At 45.0% G+C, this 15,736-nt stretch overlaps 1 protein-coding gene across 1 annotated transcript in view; it reads left to right on the top strand.

Moving 5' to 3' along the window:
- The first annotated feature begins 103 nt into the window (after nt 1–103).
- Nucleotides 104–15,736, top strand: part of SH3TC1 (SH3 domain and tetratricopeptide repeats 1) — a 99,233-nt gene continuing 83,600 nt past the window's right edge. The window contains exons 1-2 of the mRNA XM_025195221.1: nt 104–335; nt 11,097–11,180. The gene's annotated coding sequence lies outside the window, so the exon portion shown is untranslated. The remainder of the gene's footprint in view (nt 336–11,096; nt 11,181–15,736) is intronic.

The following is a 15,736-nucleotide window of genomic DNA, read 5'->3' as shown; positions in this document are numbered from 1 at the left end:
CGGCGGCAGGCTGGGAAGTGTAGGCTGTGCTGCCTACCGGGGAGGCGGCGGGGGAACTACATCCCCCTCCATGCTTTGCTCCAGCCGGGGGGGCTCGCCGGGCCGGGGGCACGCGGGGAGCAGCGCGCCTGCCGCCGCCGGGCTTCGCAGGTGTCCCTGCCCCGGAGGACGCTCTCCTCCGCGCTCGGGGACGGGGCTCGAGGCGGCTGGAGAGCCGCAGGCTCGTCTGCTGAAGTGGCGGGTCTTTCCGCAGGGGGGAGCAGGCGGTAGGCCAGGATTTTGACTGAACGCAATCTATACTTGAAATATAAAGCCGCCAGAGCCAGCTTCCTAAGGTAGTTTTCTTCCTCCCCGCTCTCTTTGTTTGGGGGGACAAGATGCTTTTTACTTCAGAACAAGCAGGGACTTGGCTGGGGCTGCCGGCTCCTCCCTGCCCTTGACCAGGCGTAGCAGGTGCATGCATGAGCGTAGTGGTGCACCCCCTGCAAAAAGGCACTGCTGACAAACACCGCCTACCATCGATGCTGCTAGCGGCATCTGCAGGTGGTCCCCAAACACCACTGCCCGCTATCGATGCTGCCAGCGGCGTCTGCGGGTGGTCACTGACCGCTGGTCGGCACTCGCCATCTTCCTCCCCCCCTCACTGCCGACAGCGCCGTGGCTGCCTGCGGGAGCTCGCCGCTTGCTCCCAAAAGCACCACCACAGCCGGCCGGAGCTCACCGTGCCACCCCCAGCCTCCAGGGTACAAGGCGTTCATGCTCCCAGCTCTTCATGTAGGCAGCCTGAGGCAAACTTGTAGTATCGGGCCCCCTTTCGCCAGAGATAAATGTTAATAATAATTTTAAATGACCAATTTCAGGCCCCCTTTCTGTCTGGGCCCTGGGTGACTGCTTGGTTCGCCCATGCTTGTGTCCAGCCCTGCATGTCGGCATCTGTTTCATGAGGTGTGCCGAATAAGAACAAGCCTGACAGTCAAGAGAGCTGGTATCACCACTGCTTTACCTACTACCTAAAATGGTAGTCTTGAAGTAGAAAACTCGTCTAACTCTTCCCCCAGTCTGCAGTTGGCCCTGTGAAAGGTATCACCCAAACGCATCCTTGTCCCTCACGGAAATCCTGGACCATCCCATCAGTCTAGCACAGCGGTTCTCAACCTTGATGGAGTCAAGCCACTGCTCATTGGGCCCAATGCAGCTCCCTGTAACGTTTGAGAATGCAGTGGCATCAAATACCAAACCCTAATTTATGTACTAGTGGCTACCTCTTTGGAGAGGGGTCTGGCAATGGGGATGCGGGATCCTTCAAGCAGGAACCAGTGTGCAACAGCCTTTAGCTGCTTAGCTTATTCCCTCACACCTAGTGACACCCTTCAAAGGAGCTAGAGGCGCCCCAAGGGTGCCCTGGCACCCTGGTTGAGAACCATTGCTCTAATATCACCTACAGCTGTAGCGTTCCAGAGTCACTCCATGCATTTACAGGGAGTGACTCTGGACTGACTTCAGCGTGAGCCAGCAGTGTTAAACTCCCCAGTTTCTGAAGTTTTTTTAGGATACCCCCTAAACCCTAGGTACTGGGCAGGATTTGCTGTTAATGGAGAGGTTGGATCATGTTGCTACACCTGGCACCTTGACTTGCCACTGAAGCCCACTGCAATTGCACGTGCTCCGTACCCCAGAGGATAAGATCCTAGATCCCCCAGGGGGATTTTTTGCCCGAAAAGTGGCATCAGCCCCTACTGACCTGTCCTAGTTCTAAGTAATAGAGTCTCTCCACAGCAGCATTTGACCTTGCAAGGAGCTAAGCATCTTTAAATCTTAGTGGTTTCAGAGGGAACTGAAAGCACTCTACCTAATACAGGACTGGGCTTTACATCCCCATTCAATTTAAGTTAGACATTGGAGGATAAATTGAAGAGTCCTATGTTAATAAGTGTGGCTGTCAACAACTGCTGCAGGCCAGTAGTGGGTGATATAGTTTCTCTCCATATCCTTTTCCTACTTATGCTTTGACAGCTGAAGTTTGTGTAGTTCTTTGAGAAGTATGCTGAGAAAATGAAAGGTGTTCTTACAATATTCATGTACTCGCTTTGACTATAGAGGGGGTGGGATAGGAAGAGCAGGAACTTGTTATATTACTGCTTTCAGTTGTGGAAGTATCATGTGCTAGAGTAGGGATGGCCACCCGATAGAACATGTACCGTGGACAACTTGTGTGCGGCACATGGCCAGTTGGGGAGAGGCCAGGCAGCCTAGCAGTGGATAAGGCAGCCAGGAGAAAACAGAGCAGTAGGTGAGGGGTGGGTGTTCATGGAAACTGCAGAGCATGTTTGTGGCATGCCTGTGGTAAAAAAAGGTTGACCCTCACTAACCTAGAGCAGTGGTTGTTGACTGGGAGTACTTGTACTGCTAGGGGTACTTTAAAAAGGTCATAGGGGGTATGCAGACCAAATGTGGCCGATAAATGCCACATGCGGGCACACAGCTGTGGCACAGCACACAGGCGGCCAGGAAAGCAGCCAGGTCGGGCTGGTAAGTATGTTGTTAGGGAAGGGGCGGATTGAGGCCCCAGCAGTGGGGGAGGGAGTGGGGCTGGCACTGCCCAGCCAGGGCAGGGCCCTGGACTGAGCCACGTGCAGGGGGGAGGCTTTCTCTGCTGTGTGCACCCCAAGAGGGCACAGGGGGGCAGGGGTGGTGTATGCCCCCAGATCTATGTGGGGCAGGGTGGGATCCCGCTGCAGGCTGGGGCCAGTGCCAGACTGTGCCCAGCTCTTCCCAGAGGGGCTGGGCCAGGCTGCGCTTGGGGTTAATGGTGGCAGTGCTGGGAGGGGGCTACAGCCACCAAAATTTGCTGTAGCACCCCGCCCCCGGCCCATAGGCCCCTCCCATCACTGCCACCACCCACTCCCAGCACAGCGCAGCCCAGCCCAGCCCCTGCCAGGAAGAGCCCAGTGCTGGTCCTAGCCCGCAGCTACAGCCCATCCCATCCTGCCCCACCATGCATGCGGATCCAGGGGCACACACCTTTCATGTCCTCCCAGGGGTACACACAGCAGCAGGAGTCAGAGTAGAGCATGGGACTGAGCTGCGGTTCATCTGGGGGGCAGGAGGGGGGACGGCTCCTGTGGCTGCACGTACCCCAGGAGGGCACGGGGGCGGGGGTTGTGCCCCAGGATCTGCATGGGGCAGAGCAGGGTGTTACTACCGGCTGGGGCAGTGCTGGGCTGGGCTGGGCTGCACTCGGGGTGGGCAGTGACAGCACTGGGAGGGAGCTACAGGGGGCTGTAGCTACTCCAGAATTCACTGTAGTCCCCCCAACCCTCCCTCCCAGTGGTCCCGCTGCCCACCCTGACCAGCGTGGCCCAGCCCCTGTCAGAAACATCCCGACACTGACCCTGGCTGGCAGTGGCAGCCTGCCTTGCCCCATGCAGATGTGGTGGCACACTCCCATGCCCTCCCGGAATGAGTGCACCATTGGGAGCCACCACGTGCTCCCCGCGCCCTCCGGATGAGCTGCTTGCAGGTTCATCCCGTGCTCTGCCACATCTGTGCAGCCCAAGCCCCACTCCCTCCCTCACCGTGGAGGGCTTGATTTGCACCCCCCACCCCTTAAAAATAAGAAAAAGATATATAGGGGTTCCTGAGCTAGAACTTTGATAAAGAAGGGGTACACTTATTTAAAAAGGTTGAAAACCCCTGACCTAGAGGAAAGGTAGTTTCACAAGTAGGTGCTTTTATTTATTTTAAAATTGTTACATTATATAACATAAATTTCTAAATGTATATATCAGTGAAAACTGATGTTAATCTTCACATACATATATTTTCAGTGTGTTCTAAATTTATGTAGTGGCAAAACATAACTGCCTCATAGAAGCTAGCTAAGACTAATGGAAAATTGTGTTTTCTACCACTTCAAGCAACATTAGTCAACTTTTCCCATTTGTTTACTTTCCCCTTCATTTATTTGAGTAAGTTTTTTCCATCATGGTATCTCTAAATTCTATTAATCCACAAAGAATTCATAAGATTGCTTTTCTTCTAGCCATTTGCTTTAAAAATGTCTAGCCTCAGCTATTCGGTTTGATACGGTCTCTTTATATTTCAAATATTGATTTTGTTCATCTAAATCTCAAGCTAGGTCCACTAGTAAATTAAAAATTGATACTGTTTCAATTGCTTGCTTATCATTATCAAATGTGTAGGAAGGAGCTGGGTAAGTAACAGCATCAGGTTTAAAAAAAATTAAGTTCTCCATCAGTCCAAGAAAGATCTTTGCCTTCCTATTTTTTCCAGGAAAAATGTTGAAAGGCATAATTAGACCTACTAGAACCCACAGTATGGTAGTTTGGGTAGTTGCCACTTGCACTTGCGGGAGACCCAGGTTCTACTCTGCCCAGTTTAGAAAAGGGAATCAGCCTACGTCTCCTACCACTAAACATTAGGGCTACAATTGTCCTCTCTCTTCCCTTTCACCAGCTCTACACATTACACTGTAGAATTGGAAGTGTCCCTGAAAAGCTTTATTGAAACTGATATGTTTTCACAAAGTTTGGCTTACAGGAACCAGGTATTTCTAACATATGCACACCAACTTCCACATAGCTCTACTACTAAATGATCAAGTCCCTTCTGAAACTGTTACCTAGAAAGTCTTGGTAATTAAATTCCCAACACATTTTGGGCCAGACTGCATTCTATCTATTACACATGTAAGTGCGATTCTATTACACCCTGTTAAAGTTCTGAAAATTCATGAATGTGTCTACTTTTGCAATGCACCAGCACCTTACACTTAAGAAAGTCACAAATAAGCAGTGAAGAGGAGGAGGATCCATCCACCTTTTGCATTAACTGTTTTTCAGGGACTCAAGCAAAGTCAAACAATTACACTTAGGTACCCAAGTCCACTTACACATCTAACAGTCAAAATAGAATCAGGCCCTTGGATACTTTTAATTCCTACTAGGCATCTCTCTGCATCTTTGGACACTTATGAAAATCAGCACTGTACCTAGATATCTGGTGGCCCCGGGTGAACTTTCAGTATCAGGCCCCCCTTCGCTAGAGATAATAATAAAGGCAACAGAAAAAAAATTACCATTTTCAGGCCCCCTTTCTGCCCAGCCCCTGGGCAGCTGCCTGGTTCTCCCATACCTGTCTCTGGGTCTGATGAAAATTGGACTTTGGTAATTAAGATGCACAGACATATCACATTTTTTTTACCCCCAAATCCCCTGGTGTCTCGCATTCTCTCCACGTGTCTTTTCTTGCCAACCAGTACATTTTATAAAGATGATAATCTACTAGGTTATAGATATTTTCTTTTTTTAATAGCTCAGATGAGGAACTTGTTCTCCACCCCTTTCTCTGTTAATATCCAGGAGTTTTTCTTTCTGTATCATTTTCTCCCATCTTTATGAGTTGCAATTTTTCTTTAGCAGCCACTGCTATTCAGAGCTTACAGTTAAATACTGCTCTGTTTATGCTCATTTCTACAGCAATATAAATCTTCTGTTACTGAAAGACCTCTTTTTAAAGTGTCTGACATTCTGCGATTCATAAATATTATGAATATATATTTTGAAAGGTTTCCCATTTGTTTAACATATAATGAAGTTTCATTTGTTTACATTCATTACTGAGGTTCGACATCAACTCTTCTTAATCAGTTATCTTATTCTATAAGTAGGTTTATTGAAATCAAGCTGGCTACTCACATGCAAGCATTAACGAAATGCTTACATGCTCCTCACCAGAACTGCATGGTGGTAGACTTGGACCTTAAAATCATCCACCTGTCTTTTCCTCAACATATGAAACCCCAGGGCTGGGGTAAGCAACTGGGCTTTACCAGCCCTGGGGCTGTGTCATGAACACATGCAGGCAGTCACAAGATTGAGTTAACCCTTCACCCTCCTGAAGTGAACTAACTTAGATCAGGTGCATCATTTTTTTGGGTGATTTAAGACTTTCAAACACCTTCCAGACTGGGCATTTAGATCAACCTAATTGTGGTTAGGTCTATCTAAGTGTAATGCTCATATGTACCCTATGTTTGTCTCTCTCTTATTAGTCACATTTCTCATCTTTCCAAGCCTTGATTATACTGGAAACTGCTCTTCAATAGACAGCAACCAATGTAGCTGTACTGGTACAAATCTAAAGCCCTACCCCAAATCTATGCCACGATTTATTCTGTTTTCAGGCAACTACATCAGTGAATAGCTACAAGTTGCTGAAGTCAAGAAAAATTCCAAAGACATACGAGCTTCTAGTTATAAGCAATATCAATCTCTAGCCTTGTCCTATGTAGCCCTGATCTTTGTTGCACTCTTTGGGCACTAATAAGTGAAATGAAAGGGAACAAAAATAACAAAGCAGAAAAGTGACACTTTTCTAGTAGAAGATTTATAAGCTAAAAGATCTTGATTGTAATGCACTTCTGGCTATGGAAATACATTGCAGACCACTCAGTGAGAGGTACATATGCTTATAAATAATGAATTAGTGTGATGCAGACATAATGAAATAGCAAACTATTGTAATATTAAAGTGTCTGCACCATTGTGATAACCTATATAAAGCGCCTCTCAACCCGTGGGCAGTATAAAAGGTATTACCTCAACAGAATCTTAACTTAAACATTGTCAGTCTTAATATATTATGATCTATAGGTCAAACATAACTCTCAGGCAAATTTTGAAAAGAGAAAATGAAAACAAAGGGTGCAATCAAAGAAGATTAAAGAAATCTTGGTTGGAACAGGACAATCAGAGTTGTTGTCTCGCAGACAGTAAATTCTTAAGAGAACTGGTCAAGCAATTGCTTGATGCAATAAGAATTGCAATGGATTAACTAATGCCTATGTATAATTTATGCAGAAGAGAGACTGGGGGCCATACAATAGGAGAGACTAATAGATATGCAAAGAAAAATAAATCCCATGAGTTATCTGGGAGTGACAACAGGAAGAGCATGAGCAACGTTGGAAATCACTACTACTCAAAAAAAGGTATTAAAATAAAAACATGCATTTGCGGAAGTTTTGCTGTATATACTTATTGTCCCATCTCATCTACCTTTCCAGCTGAGATGGGGTCATAAGTATATACAGCAAAACTTCAGGAAATACATGTTCATGACCAAAACACTTTTGGTATTATAATGCATTCTGGAGTAAACACATGCTGAACTTTGTATGTCTGTATTACGTCACATAGGAAAGATTGCGTCAGGTCTCCAACTACGACAATATTCTATATAGGAAGCTATATCTTCCTGCGTCAAGTAGGCTATATCACAATCATGTGTAATTTGATTGTAAGAAGAGGCTAAGCCCCTTTTTGAGTTGCAGGGGTAAATAAGATAGTTAAATATTTAGCAAATCCTAGATTGTTTGCTAATCCTATATTCTAATGTGAACACCACCTATGAGTAATGCTCACTACCAATTGCAGCTGGATAAATGCATCCAAGATAACAACCTGGCCTCATTTATACAAGTCCTCATTACCTACCCCCAAGCTAGATTACAGTATATTTGGTCATCAGTCACTTTAGCATGTCGGAGCTCTGCTCCGACACATGCTAATTAGCATCCGTTGGAGCAGACTCCATTAAAATTGTGCCTGTTGAAGTGTGCTAATTAGTGTGTTCCAAGTTGCATGTATTCAGGGTCCCCATGTTTCACAATGGCAACGGGGGCATTTTAACTAAAGCTTGTCATGTATAGATGCCCAAAGGCATCAGCTCTTAGAAAACCTATTCAGTCTGAAACACATCTCCTCAGGAACATCAAACAATGGTATAATGGATTCTTAAATTACTGAGTGAAGCTGAAGGCTCCATCCTTACATTCAAGGTGCTCAGTGGCCTGGGCCCAGTCTATCTATAAAAACTCACCTAAAAGTCTTTAATGAGGTCAGTGGACACCAGCATAATGAAACTTTCTACTACAAGGCTAAAGCTTGACCATGTAGTAAACAGCTTTCAGGTGCCGACCTAAGAAGCTGAAGTTTAAAAAACTCATCACAAAACTCAACATCTTCTGCTTCAAGCATAAGCACGTTTTCAATCTTCCTTCTCTAATATTAAAAAGCAAAAAACTCCAAATTAAAATTTTATTGAAACTGCATACAAAACTCACCCATTACGGAGGAGATGAGAAAATGTGAGTGGCATTGCTCTTTTCCCATAATGTTCTTTCGGAAAGTGCTCAAAAAATGACAGCAACAAGGACAGCATACAAACTGAAAATGCATTTTATGCAACAGACAAATGGACTGTAGTTGCCGCTTCACTAGAATGAGTACATTCCTTGTAGTCAGTGAGTGAAGTCAGTCAGCAAAACTACCTATGATTGCATTTGTGCCTCTTTTCAAGTACTTGGTCTCTGGCCTGAAACAACCCAGAGCAACCTCATTGGAAGCTTTCATATTTGGAGTGCATAGGTGAGTGAGGTATAACAAGGGTACATTGACCCACTTATTATCTGGGACCCACCACAGAAACACCCAAATGAGTCAGAGACTCTCTCATAGAGGTCCCTGAGCAAGAGTTTGGCAAGAAGCTGCCTATACCTTATTTATGCTAAATATTCTAATAAATGTTAGTCTGATTGTTTTTATTTAATTCTGTTTCACTAAAACTTTGGGGACAAGACTGAACCAGATTGCTTGTGGACTTGTAAAGTATCAGTTAGTTGGAATTTATATCCTTGGTAAAGTAAAACGGGGTTTCATATCTTCTTTCCTTTGCCATTGTGGAAAGCTGTTCAACATGGTCCTGTTTCTTTTTTACCTTAGTTCACAGTCTTGTTTTACAAGGCTGTTTTGACAACTTATCTAAGGATATTAACAAAAACACATCTATTATAGCAAAAAAGCATAATACATTTGGTTACATCAATTGCTATAACTCGTATTGTAAAGGCAAGGTCTAGTCTATCTGGATTATTTAATGTATGGTCTCCCCTTATAATGTCTTCCCACGCTTTGTATTCTGTTTAATTGGATCTTATTACTGGTTTAGCTGGACATGTCGATTGCTTCCTTTACATTGCTGATCAAGCTGGTTGTCACATCTGCAAATACTCATTCTCCAGTCACTCAGAAACAGGCTTTGGGTCTCCCTAATCACATTTCTACAATTTGACCTAGGCCCCTTGAAAACAGCCAATGCTGACAACACCACCACAAAACATTAAGTACCCATCAGGAAAGTGTTATCCAATTTACTCCTGACTGGATTTCCCTTGTTGTGGGATATACAAACTCACTGAAATGCATACCCTGCCCCCAATAAACCTTTACATAATTTTTGCCTTGCTTTTAGGACTAAAGGGATTAGAAATTGCATAGTCCCAGACATCTGAAAGCAAGGTAAAGAATCAATTCACTTCATCACTACATTTTTATGGACTTCTGCTATGGTGGAAGAACCCTAGGATTCATCTCTGATGTCTCCAAAATGTAGATGGCTCTCTAAACTGTCAATATCTACAGAGGCTTGTCTTGCTTCTCTCAATTTGCCATCTACCACAGAATCCTTCTTCCTAAGCTCCCCTAAAACAGATTGTGCCCACCTGGCCTCGAACATCCAGTCACATGTGGCTCTGGCCCAGATGTTTGATGGTGTTAGCCTTACCGTCCCTGGTGGTCCATCGAATAGGTGTTTGCTTCTGGTGTGGTCTTCCCCAATCTCGCCTGCCATGACTTTGAATATTATTTCAGTGGAGGATCCAACCACTCGGAGTCTTTCAATGGTGGAACGTCTATCCAGCGGTCTTCTGCGAGTCTCCACCTCTTCTCTACCTCGCCCTTACACCCAGCCTTGACGGGTCACTGCTGTCCTCCTGGCCAGGTTCCTGACCGTTGAGCCCCTGCTTACTTTCTTGGGGTGGTCCTCCTTCCTTAAAGCGTAAGCAGCCTTCAGTATCCTACCTGGACTAAGAGGCCGCTGCCTTTTCCGTAAGGCTAACAACCAACCCTGAGGCTTAAGTAACAATCAGGCTCCACGAGGTCAGACCCTCAACCCCTCCAAAAGTGGGAAACACAATACACAAAAAAAACTCCACTGATACACTCAGAGGGACCCAACTGCCCCCTTTGCCAGGCCCCCTCGGCCTAGTCACTAACAACCCGCCCTTGACCCTAGGGGTCTATGTTAGGCCCTGTATGTGGCCAGGGTATCCCGCGGACTTCACTACAGTTCTTCCCCCTCGTTGCCCAGCCTTTTGTTTCTTTGGGCCACCTGTGGTCCTCTGGTGGACACCTGTCCCCTTGTCACCCACGGGATCAGTGCCACACTGCTGAGGGCCGTGCTTCGCAGCCTCTCATGCTGCCCTTGCCTCCCGTCTCTCACCTGGTGCGCCTCTTCGGCTTTCCCGGTGCCCTCAATGGTCCCACCTGGTCTGGTGCCAGGGATTGCGTTGGCCTCTCCAGCCCCTCTGCTGCGGCCACTGGCATTGGGGTCTTTCTGTGCCCCTCTGCCCTTTTGTCTGGGGTCCCGGTCACAAGGAGCTGCCTCCGGCTCTCGGCTCCTCTTGCTGCGGCCAGCAGTCTCTGGCTTGCAGTGTGCACTGAAGAGTCCTTCCCCACTCGGGGAAGTAGCCTCCAGCTCCTCTTGCTCCCGTAGGAGCTTTGGAGAGACACCTCCTGCTGGTGCTCCTGCCGGTGCAAATCTGCCTCCCTCTTCTTCGCCGGCGGCCCATTTTATTTCCACAGGCCGGCGATCGCCGCTGATGTCACCGGCCAGCCGCAGCTGAATAAAGGCGTGGCTGATGATCCGTGCGGGCTCTCCCTCGGGTTCCAGTTTTGCCGCAGGTCTCACTGCGGGTAAGTATTTCCCTTTACCCTGGCTTTCTTTCCCCATTCCCCTCTGTGGGTTCCTGTCCCCGGGGTTCCCCCTTTGTATTTTCCCTGTGACACAGATTCCCTATTACAACAGCTACACAAAATGATTTTGCCTATGTGGGAGGTTACTATGCAAAACATCAGTGGTCTTAGACCTTTTCCAGTGATTTTTGCAAATGTAAGATATACTGTCTTCTACGGAGGGAGCTACTGGGTAATACAATTATTCTTCTCCTCCTTCAGCTGACTTTTAAGTCACCCCATCTCTAAGAATGTAACAAGAAACCCTTCAGAAAAGGCCAAGGAAGAGTATTGAAGCAGTAGAAGGTACACTACTGGTTACATTAATTTATGTTCATACATTTTCAACTAGAGGGCAGCAGTAGGATAGAATAATTCCTGTTAAGGGCAGACATTTACATTAAAAGATGTATAGGCAAAATTTAGAATTGATTCAGTTATCAAAGTCAAAATTACAAAGAAAAGATAGTGCCTACACTATAGTGAAGTTCAGATGATATTAAAGCTATTAAATCAGTATTACTATTACGAATAATATACTTATACTATTAAATCAAATGGCATTTCTATCACCAGGGTTTACAATAATTTTTTCTAAATGGTGAAAGATACATTTAGTACGTAGTTTCGAATTCCTGAAATACAATATTTAATTAGTAGATTTTCTATATGTAAACAAAAATCATTATATGATGATAAAAAGGCAAAGTTCTGGGATCTCCCATTCTCGTTGACAAACCAGAAATCATCTTTTGAACTTCTGCCTCAGTTCATTACTTGTACAAACATTCCTGAATCAAAATTAATGTACAATGGTAACTAAGTCACAGACAATGGCCAATTTACTGGTGGCATAATATTTATAGGATGGGGGCAGTAAAAGATTGAATCTCTGGCATGAAGAATTCATGGTCTAAACAACTACCCATACAATAGTGTTATTCTCATCTCAGAGCTGATGATCTCAGAAGTTTAAGCAGCTCATTAAAAATTACATAAGAACCCTGTGACAGAGCCAGAAATTGAACTCAGATCTGCTACATCTCAATCAAATCCTTTAAACAGAAGTTCACCCTTCTCCTACTAGAAAGTAATTCAAGACAGACCAATCAATGTGTGGGGGTATTATTTAACATGTGTTATTACTCTGAACAACTTGGAAAATACCTCTCCATATAACATCTTGAAGAGATAATGGCACTTCATCAGCAGCCTCATCTCAGAGGACTTATACTGATGAAGACAAGAAACATTTTTTAGTGAAAGACTTCAAGGACCGCTTTTGTGAGTTGCTGCTGCATCATCAAGTTAGTTTCCCTATTATCCTTTAGCTATGAAAAGGATTGACCTGTCATAAATACACTTCAGTTCCAGGCAGCCCACTCACACCTCCTCGATACAGATCTAGGCAGCAGTTTTTCAGCATTCCCACCATTCTAATAAGTCAAACTGTCTATGCCCTACAAAGAACTCTTCTACTGGTTACGTTATAAAAACTGAATCAGATCATCATGTCATTTCAGATACATACATTTGTAAACTTAAAGGCTAGGGACAGACATTACACACAAACTGGTTTAAGTGATCAGAAACTGGTTTAAATCTGTAACAGAACAGGCATTCAGTGCACATAAACCAGTTTGAAAATGGCTGAAACCAGTTTGCGATGAACCTGATTGCATGTAGTATCAGTCTTAACTGATTTGGGTCAAACCAGTTTATTCAATGTCTGTCCCAGATCCCTTGCTAGTTTAAGTTAAACCAGATTCCCCCAGCATCCCGGCATGCTCTCTGGGCTAGGCAGGGCTCTCTGCTCCACAGTAGGGCTGGCCCCCCCCCTCTGCCCCCGGGCTGCAGCTCGGGCAGAGACTTGCAGGTACAACAGGGTCTGCTGGCTTCCCTGTGCCGCCCTCCCCCCCCCACTCACTGCTTAAGCAGAGATCCTTCCCTCCTCTTTCCCACAGCGTGGACCGTAGCCAGCATGTGGTATGCTAGGTAATGCTGTATAAGGGAAATAGCACAGTGTCTGCTTGGGACTTTTTGGAGCTAATCAATAGCTCAGTTGGTAATGTCCAAGGATCCTGGTTTTGTCTTATTAAAAAAAAAAAACCCACCCCAATTCAGGGTAAAAAAAGTAACCCCCAAATCCACATTTTTTGTTATCAAAGTGAAACACAACTAATAGGTACATACATATACGTATACATACACACAGCTAACCTGCAAAAATCAAATGAATTCAAGTTCAGGCTTTTAAAATGTCTGTCCCTAGCCAAACAGAACAGATTGGTATACCCTCACCAAAACGTGAGGGGATTTTACATATTTGAATCCACTCATACATAGCTAGAAGTGGATATTACAAGAAACGAAAGGATATTAGTGGGACCCCTAAATATCAAATAATATTTATAGGCAATTTACAATGATATCAAAACCAGATTATATTCAACAACTAATAGAAGAAACATTTTAAATATCTGACATTTTTCATATAACTGCAGCAGAAGCTGACAACAAAGCTCTAGAAACCATGACAGAGAAATGAAATCCTTGGTCACTATCCACACATGGTATGGACTTTTGGTTCCCCAGGAACAACTAGCAGCAGTGCATCTTGCACTGCCACTAGTTGTCCCTGGTGAACGCCTGTGCCACACGCACTCTGGCACATGGCAAATTACCCTGGGGTCAAGAAGGGAGGCTGGGGCCAGCACTGGGCTGGCCCCAGCAGCCTTACCTGGGGTCCTGGAAGCCTCCTGGGGCTACAGAAGTGGTGATTCTGTGCACTGAGCCTGACTGGCAGTGTCAGCACATCTCCAAGCAGCTCAGCTCCGCTTTTGAGCAGGCGTACGCTGCCTGTGCATGTGCTGCTCCTCTTTTTTTTCTGTGGATATCCAGGGGGTCAAAAAAAACCCTCTGCACTGCTCCCTTGCAGTGCGGAGAACAACTGAATGTGCGGTATGTGGTGCCACACTCATCTGGATGTGACCCTTACTGTCAAAGAGAAAGGACCAAGTAAATGAAGAATGTATACGATAACTAAAAGTTCTTAGCATTAATATTGCTATGATATTACTTGCATCTTCCTCTTAGTCTCAGTCAATCAGTATTTGTTACATGCAATGTATATTTACATGTACAAATTCGTAAATATTTTAAAGATGATGGCAGATGATTTGCACTTATATGTTGAATGCGAGGGAAAAGCTTTTTAAAGAAAACAGAAACAAAACCCTAGTGCAGGGGTTGGCAACATTTTTGGGCAGAGTGCCAAAAACACATGCAATCTTGACTTGTAAGATGTTGGCATGCTAGGGGAGGACGGCAGAGGAGCTGTGAGGGGCCCAATCCTTGTTGTGGCAGCACAGCCCTGGCCCCTTCTCCACTGTCCGCCCCAAGGTGCGTATGCGAAGCAAAATACCTTCATGTGCCACACTCAGGTACCCATGCTGGGGTGGCTTACCCATGATGGAGAGGGCATCTGCCCTTCTGTATTTAGTCAAATATAAAAGACGATCCTGATTATAAGACAATCCCTCAATAATTAGATGATTCTATATATGGAAAATGTGACATACATACGGTATAATTTTTCAGGTACAGAATCTAATTATTGGAAGCTTGTCTTGAAGTTGTCCCCCTCCCACTGCTACAGTAGGGAAAACAATGTGCGGGGGGTATCAGGTGGCTTCCTTGCCCTCCATCCTCTACTTCCTCCACCTTCTTTACTGTAAGATTCTCTCCTCTCCTGAGCACATGGAAGTGAAGGGCAAATTTGAAAACACTGACTTCGAAACAAACATGCTTATAATAATTTAGCTCATCCAGAATTGATGCATTTTACCTTTTATGCAACCGCTTCACATTTACAGATACTCCACAAACACACTTTTAAACAGCATGTTTGTACCATTTCTATATAGTACAGATTATGCATGATATTAGTTCAAAGGCAAAAATCTCATTATGTACCATATAGTTCATTGGGCTGGGCCCCAGCAGAGCCAATAGCATTTCAAGCCAGGATGATCCCATAGCTCAGCACTTCTCAGTATGTGTGTACTCCAGATTACCCCGCTCTCTCCCCGCCCCCCACAAAGGATGCATGTGCTAATCAGCCCCCAAACCCAATTGGCACTGTTCTCATCACAAGTCCTGGGATCTTCCAAAAATTTATATACAGATGAGGCACAAGGCAATCTGGCTTGGCTCCATCTTATAGAGGGTGGGGCCACACTAATCATAAGCACCCGCCTGAGATGGGGTTGACAGAAGGATTCTGCCTAAGCTGTTTGGTGATTTTTGCCAGGCATTTAAGGAGAGTGAATAAACAGGACTCATTGGAAATGTGAAAGAAAGATGCAACTCGACTGGGGGAGTAAAGAGAAAGTCAAAATGGATCCAATGTAATGACTGACTGGCCAACTTCTATTACAAAAGAAGGCTCTTTGAATTCAGCGACGTTCCTCACCAAAGTTGTATCTTACAAAATCAACACTATTTTGCTGGCCTTAGTTTGTTCCTAGCAGGAACAATTAAAACAATTCATTTAGTCTTTTTTCTTTCTTACTAATCCAGTAATGCATAAAATGTTGTACTTGACATTTTTCTAATTAGCCCAAATGAGAACTAAGTAAGGTTCTGATGTTGTGCATGTCATGGTGCAATTTCCAGATGAGTCCATCTAAAAACAACAGGTATGAACATCAACTCTCTTCTGAAACAGAAATCCCAGAGGAATGGAGGACTGATCTGAGATCTTGTGCTTTCCACGCCAACTAGGGAACATGGAACAGACTTAAGACCTAAGATGTTGTTCCTGTGCTGTGTGGCATCTGAATTTGCCATATTTTGTGCTT

This window comes from Alligator sinensis, unplaced genomic scaffold (genome assembly GCF_000455745.1).
Source record: "Alligator sinensis unplaced genomic scaffold, ASM45574v1 scaffold421_1, whole genome shotgun sequence".
In the NCBI taxonomy this organism is placed as follows: Eukaryota; Metazoa; Chordata; order Crocodylia; family Alligatoridae; genus Alligator; species Alligator sinensis.
Note: the sequence above shows the minus strand (reverse complement) of the source record. Positions and strands in the feature narration are given on the sequence as shown.